Here is a 7,101-nt window from a genome sequence, read left to right on the forward strand (position 1 = left end):
ACTAAAGCAAAGGATGGCTCCACCCCTGACCTCCTCCTTCAGCTTGTTTTGGAAAAGGGCCAGATGACAGCATTTGGAAAAGCGCTTGTTTATCTCGGCGAGGCCAGCTGCTAGGAGGAAATAAATGTAAGTTAACATATTACCCGTTCCCACATACACGGCTCTTGGTTAAGGCTTCGCAGCTCAAACCGAAACCAAACCCTTCTGCTGGGTTTTAATACCAAATGGCCACTGAGGAGAGGAGCTGCACCTCGCTGTGAACCGACAGGGAATCGTAGGTCAGCCCGAGCTGACAGCAGGCAGCAAATCCCTACCGGGATGAAGAGTCCTTTCTGAAAGGAACCAAAAGCATAAATAAAATCCTTCTTTCCTATCCTTCTAGTCTGCTGTAACTCTACACTTTCTGTAAGGTCAAGGCTAACCAACAGTTTGAGACACGGGAAGATGCTCTGCCTGGCAAAGCCTTCAGCCTAACCCCGGTTCGCTGTTACTGCCTGACAAAGTACGGAACTTGGAAGCTCCGAGTGCTCCACCTTAGAAGCACTTCTGTGCCCAATTACGCTTTTACGCTTAGGCAATGTCAAAGTCTTAGAAGGCCCAAGTACAAAACGCCAGGATTGCTTCCTTTAAGGATAAACAAAAGACGATGGAAGCCAGGAAAAGCACAAGTTGTTTCATTAACAGGAAAGACCCATCGCAGAAGTGAATAAAACCTAAAATGAAGACAAACGGCAGGTTTTCCAACGACCATTCCACCCGGCAGGCTCCGGGCAGCCCCATCCCAGCCGGGGCCGAACGCTCCTCCTCGGGGCCGGGCCGGGAGCGTCCGCGTGGTGCGCAGCTCCGCACCGCGGCGAAGCGATGCCCGGGGCCGCACCGCAGCACAGCGCTACGCGGGCAGCGTAACCGCGCTACGCGGATGGCGTAAATCCGTCCGTACGCGCAGCGCTACGCGCCCGGCGTAACCCCTCCGAGGCGGACGGCTGCGGGAGGGAGGGAGAATTCCGCAGCAGAAAGGCCATGACGTAATAAGGATTACGGCTAAATTTAAACAGGCCGTGGTGCTGCGGGACGAGCGGCCTCGCAGCCGCACGCTGATCAAGTAGTCAGGAAGTACGACTAGCAGCGTATGCAGAGAAACACACTGCACTCTAAGGTTAGCAATTAATTCCCATAACCAGCCCTGCAACACATTAGTGGATCAGCCTGCGATACAAGCCAACGCGACGACCGCAACCCCCGGGGCTCCGTCACCGAGCCCAGGATTCGAACCCGCGGCCCCCAAGCCGCACACAGCGCACCGCAACAACGCTCCGTCCGCCGCAGTCAGAGCGCTGAGCCCCGTGGGTCCCGCACAGCGCGGCGCCCTCACCTTGTGGTCTGCTCTGTGCGGGGCTCTTTGGCAGCTTTCGGTTCGGTCTCGCTGTGAGGAAACGAGCAGGGATGTCGTCTACGATGGAGGGGTCTCACTGACGCGTTCCTTTCTTATTTTAAACGTTGTTTGTTGTGTTGGTGGTGGTTGGTTTGTTTGTTGTTTTTCTTTTTTTTTCCCCTCTCTTTCTGTAATTGTACCCGTAATTTCACGAATCGATGCGAAAAAAATCTCACACGGCCAAAAATAATAATTAAAAAAAATTAAGTTTTTTTGTTGTTGTTGTTGTCGTCGTCGTCGTTCGTCGACACCCCCTCAAAGAAAAAAAAATAAAAGAAAAAACAACGGCACAGAGGAGGAGGAGGAGGAGGACGCGCACAGAGGCGCGGGGCAGCGGCGGTTCCCGGCGGAGCGCAGCGCGGCTCAGTCCGTGCCTGGCGCGCACGGTCCGCGCTGCAGCGAAGATCCGAACCGGGTCGGGAGGGGCTCTGCCGCGTCCCGGTGGGTTCAGTCCGCGTGGACGGGCATCTGAGGAGGCGAAAAGTGCAAATCAAAAATAATAAACCAGGAGAATCAAATCAGCGAAATAAAGCGCGGCCCGCCGGGGCACGGTCCCGCAAAAGGACCCCCCCCCGCACAACGCCCGGAGCGGCGTTCGCTGCGCCCTCCCGGGACAATCCGCACCGCGGGGCCGCCCCGCAGGAAGCAGCGGGAGGGGAGGATCCGGCGGAGTCCCTCCGGAGGGGGGGGGGGGGGGGGGGGGGGGGGAACGCAGCGGAGGTGCCCCCGGGGCGGGGGTTCGGGCCGGGCTGCAGCAGCGGGTGGGGGCCGCTCTCCGCCGCTCGCTCTCGGTGTCCGCTCAGTGCTGTTGAGCCGGGCCCCCGCTGCTCCTCCGCGCCGCCGATTCGGACGCCACCTCCGCTGCTGCCGCCGCCGCCGTCCTCGGGAGCACAGCTGCTGCCGCCGCGGCCATTTTGTTGCTAACTGACAAGAGCCGCGCCGGGCAGCGCGAGAGCGCGGGGAGGCTCCGCCGCGCTCCCCGCCCCGCCCAGCGCCGCTCTCAAACAGGAAGTGCGCCGCCCCCCCCCCCCCCCCCCGCTCCCTTCCCGCCTCTCCCCTCAGCGGGCCCCGATCCTCCGCCCCGCGCGCAGCCACGTGACAGGGGAGCCCCCGCCACATGCAAATGAGCGCCGCGGCCGCAGCCAAAGAGCGGCGCGAGCGGATGGCTTCGCCCCGCCCCTCCCCCCCCGCGCTCAGCTCCTGCCCGGGGGGTGGGGGGAGGGGGGCGGGAGCCGCGCGGTCCGTGCGAGCGGCGGCCGTGCGATGTGAGCAGCTTCTTGCACCCCCCTCCACCCCGTGCACAGCCCCCGCCGTGCAAATCAACGTTGGTGTTGCACGGCAGGCCACCCCCCTCCCCCCCCCCGTTCAAATAGACATCGGGACAAGTGGGTAGCAGTGCTTTTATAGCACCCCCTTCTCTCCCCCCGCCTCCCCCTCACCCCCTCCTCCACCGTGCAAAGAGGCAGTGGTGTGTTCGCGTACCTCTCCCCGTGCAAACAGCGGCTGTGCCAACGGGTACAGCGCATTCATAACAACCAGCGGTCTGTGCATTCATCCCCTCTCCTCCCATCCCGGTGCATTAACACTCCATGCAAATTGGCTTTCGTGCCCATTTATATATTAAAAATATAAATATTTCAAGCAGGCATTGGTGCAACACCCCCCCCCCCCCAACAAGCAGCACGTTGCAAAAAGTGGGAGGGTTGCACCAAGTGCTGTTTGGGGTGGGGGTGGTGGGAGGGGTGATGCTTGGGCCCGTTGCACCCCGGAGCTGCAGGGAGCGACACGCACACAGCTGGCACTGAGCAGCTGGAGCCGTGTGTGCACGGATCTGCGTGCATCTCCAGCTCCGTTCCATACATGCACAGCATAGGTGTTACATACACATACATGCACTTTATGCATACGTGCAGCGTGCACATATGCACCGCCCATGCACCGCACACACCTATGCATGCACAGCACTGCTCGGGGCTGTTCTGCACTCCCTCAGCCCCTCTCTCTGCACGGTCCCTACAGGGCTGGCACCGGGCACCCCGGGGCTGTCCCACGGCCGCTGGAGGGAGCCCACATGGTGCCAGCAGCAGCGCCAGCACCGAGCAGCATTGCACAGTGGGCTCATGCCGCTCACACTGGTATCTCCCAGCACAAGAGATTGCAGACCCTGCATCGGCAGAGCAGAGCAAACCTGAGAGTGATTCATGCACCAATACATTCGCGTGGCTCTGGCACAATCACCAGAAGTGTGACATGACCTCACCTGCTGACACAGCACCCACTGGTCCCAACGCACCACTGCCCCAAAATACTATCTGTAAAAGTTCTCTCTAGTAATACAGTTACCTTTCACCTGTGCTGCTCATCGTTAAACACAGAGCTCTGTCCTACATTTCCCTGCTTTGCTCTCCTCGCAGCGCTTTGACCCGTTCTTGCAATCTGGGCACATTTACATGGGTGCCCATTGGCAACGTGCCCTGTGCTGAGCCCTGAAAACCTGCTTCCCCAAAACAAGGGGCATCAGTCTGAGCAAAAATCCCATACGCTGATGCACATTTTTTGGTAAGGTTTACATGGCTGAAGCAGTTTACTTCACCAAACGCTTTTGATTTCTGTATTTTTCTGTTGAAATTTGGAGTTGGTCTGTATTTTGGGGTAAGAGATAAAAGCATGTCTCTACAAACATGCACCTGCATTTTCTCTATGCACCTGGACGTGAAGGTAGCTACGTACACTACCACTTCTGCACAAAAACCCATTGCTGCCCAGCAGTGCAACATCTGGATTCAATCCCTCCCCCCTCAACCCCAGAGGCTCCAACCTGCATTTCCCGTGGGGAGATGTAGCACGATGCTAAACAGCATCTGGGAAGGGGAAAACAAGGTATGTTTTATTCCTGCTTTTGGAGCAGAGCTATTGTATAAACAAGAACATGAATGTCCCCAGGCCAAGCAGCGAGCAAGGAGAGCAAAGCTCTCCCCTTCGTGCTGTGGCACACAGCAGCTGTGATAACACGTTCTGCCTGTTATCCATCACTGCTTAACATCACACACAGCGTGCCCTGAATGGAGGGGCAGAGCCCCGGCCCTAGAGAGTGCTCTGGAGGAAAGGAACCTCCTTCAGACAACTGTCTCTGTCCCATAGAACCTCATGTGTGCACAGGGAGCACAGGAGCTTTTTTCCTGATGTGTTCATTGCTCTCCTTAGGGCAGACGCTGCTTTGCAATGGGATTTTACAGCAGGGCCCCATCAATGACCTGGATAGCTGACCTCAGAAGGCAGCAATGAACCAGCCCATTCATCCAGCCCCGTGCTCTGCTCCTTTTTACACCAGGTGCTGAAAGGTGCCAAAGTGGCAGTGCTCAATGCTGAGCAATTGTTGGGCCCCTGCGTTCATGTCCAGGGCAAACAGGAGTTGATATGGCCTAATGACTTGGGGGAGACAAAAAATAAGATCATTTGACCATTTGAGTTGGAAGGGACCTTTGAAGGTCATCAGATGAACTCTCCAACAACTCCCTGCATTTCCAGCTGCCCATAACACCCATTTCTTCCCTTCTTTGATTAAATTAGAGACAGAGTTTGCTTTGCTGGCAAAGGACATTTGGGGGGGGGTGATATCAATACAATGATTCTATGGTTCTAGTGTCCACTTTTGGCATGCCTTGGGATCTCAGGGTGAAAATACTCTACTATTGGGATGACTGTGCTGCACAAATTTCCCAATATTTGGGGCAGGATTGCACCTGGGGTATCTTCTGCCTTCCTGATAGGATATCTTCCTGGGATAGAAGTGAGACAGAGGGAACTGTGTGAGACAGACACTAGCTGTATTGTTTAACAAAGCTCTATAGGGTGCTCAAGGAAATGGAATGGGGTCACACCAGGGAAGGTCGCAGTGCTGATAGGCACAGCCCTAAGCCAGGACTCAGCTGCCCCTTGGAATCCATCTCTGCTCCCTACAACACTCACAGAGCCACTGGGATGGCAAAGAATTTATCACCACCCACCCACCATCCCTAAAGTTTTATGGCAGTGTAGATCCATTAGAAATCCATTTTACAGAGGTATTAAAATAATGAAGGTGAGAATTAAGAGAGCAGCATGTTCCTTTGAAAACCTGCTGATCATAATATACGGCTTTAAAGAAAGTTATCATGCAGTCCCCTTAAAGAAAGTTATCAATTAGTCACCGTATCCGACATTGGAAAATTGTTCCCTGAAGAGGATTTTAGGAGAAAAGCCATTGCCTAAGTGATGAATTCATCACTGGAGGTACCATAGCTAAGATGGCATGGAGAGAGATCAGAATCTTGGTAGCTCCTGGTGGGGCTGGAACTGGGATTGGGACTGGGACTGAGGTTAGGGCTGACACTGGGATTTGAACTGGAAAGGCTCCTAATCCTGTATGGTCACAGAAAGGCTGGGGATGTTTCTCAAACCTGGAGAAAGCCCGAAATTGGGATAAACCTGCAAAATACTTTGTTTTGACCCAAAAGTGCCTTTTTTGGTGCAGCACAAGGAGGCTGCATGGCCAGGGAATTGTTATGGCCATGGGGCTGACATAGCTGTGGGGCTGCATGGCCGCAGGTCTGTATGGCCATGGGGTTGGTATGACTATGGGGTTGGTACGGCCATAGAGTTGTTGTGGCTATGGTGTTGTTATGGCCATGGGGTTAGCATGACCGTAGAGTTGGTATTGCCATGGGGTTGTTATGGCCACAGAGTTGTTATGGCCTTGGTTGGCATGACCATGGGGTTGGTATGGCCATGGGGTTGGTATGGCCATGGGGTTGGTATGGCCATGGGGTTGGTATGACCATGGGGTTGGTATGGCCATGGGGTTGGTATGGCCATGGGGTTGGCATGACCATGGGGTTGGTATGGCCATGGGGTTGGTATGGCCATGGGGCTGCATGGCTGCAGGGCACCCACTTGTCTCAGCTGGGATGCACAGTGCAGCCCTGACACATTGCTGGGCTCTCCTGAGATCAACCAAACAAAAATATTTGTGTTTACTTTGGGGATTTGTCTGTGCATAATTATGCATTAGTCATTACGAGGACTACAGGAGAGTTTTACACATGTAAATATGTTCCACTAATTAGACAGGGCTGGCGTGGGTTGGGTTCTCTCTGCAGCCTGATCCCAAACTCTGCAGAGCAGAGCTGCCTGAGCCCGGAGTGTGCTGAGACACATTAAACCAACCCTTGTTGCTTTGTGCTGGAGCCCCACTGCGCTCAGTGCACAAGGCAGCAAGGCAGCTTTCGGCTGCTCCCTCCTGCACCTGCCCCTGTGGGCAGAGATTCTCTGCAGATCACATTCATAAGGCATTATTTCCTCCCAAAACATTTGAAGTGCAGCAGCTTTCAGTAATCTTCCAGCATCTTCTCCTAGTGTGACAGCCTATTAATGCCATTTGCATGAGAAGTACACAATAAATCATCCATGCACGGTTTAGGACAGGTTATGTGTAGCAGCCTCACGGTGATGGCTGGAAGGAAACACAGTGGCTCTTTGCTGCATGGAAATCTGCAGCCCTCCATCACAGCTATCCAAATGGGTGCAAGGGAAAGCACTGAGCACCAAATCCATCACCCCCATGCCAGCTGCATGGGGTGCAGTCAGCCCAGGGCTGAAGCTGCATGGCTCTGCTGGTTGCAGAGATGCTC

The 7,101-nt window shown here is 55.1% G+C and overlaps 1 protein-coding gene across 1 annotated transcript in view; it reads right to left on the bottom strand.

The window, feature by feature from the left end:
• TNRC6C (trinucleotide repeat containing adaptor 6C) overlaps nt 1–1,551 on the bottom strand; it is a gene marked incomplete at its 3' end in the record, with an annotated part of 85,269 nt that extends 83,718 nt beyond the window's left edge. Inside the window, exon 1 of the mRNA XM_079544457.1 lies at nt 1,373–1,551. The remainder of the gene's footprint in view (nt 1–1,372) is intronic.
• Nucleotides 1,552–7,101: the final 5,550 nt, after the last annotated feature.

The sequence above is a fragment of the Tetrao urogallus genome (assembly GCF_951394365.1).
Source record: "Tetrao urogallus genome assembly, chromosome: 18".
In the NCBI taxonomy this organism is placed as follows: domain Eukaryota; kingdom Metazoa; phylum Chordata; class Aves; order Galliformes; family Phasianidae; genus Tetrao; species Tetrao urogallus.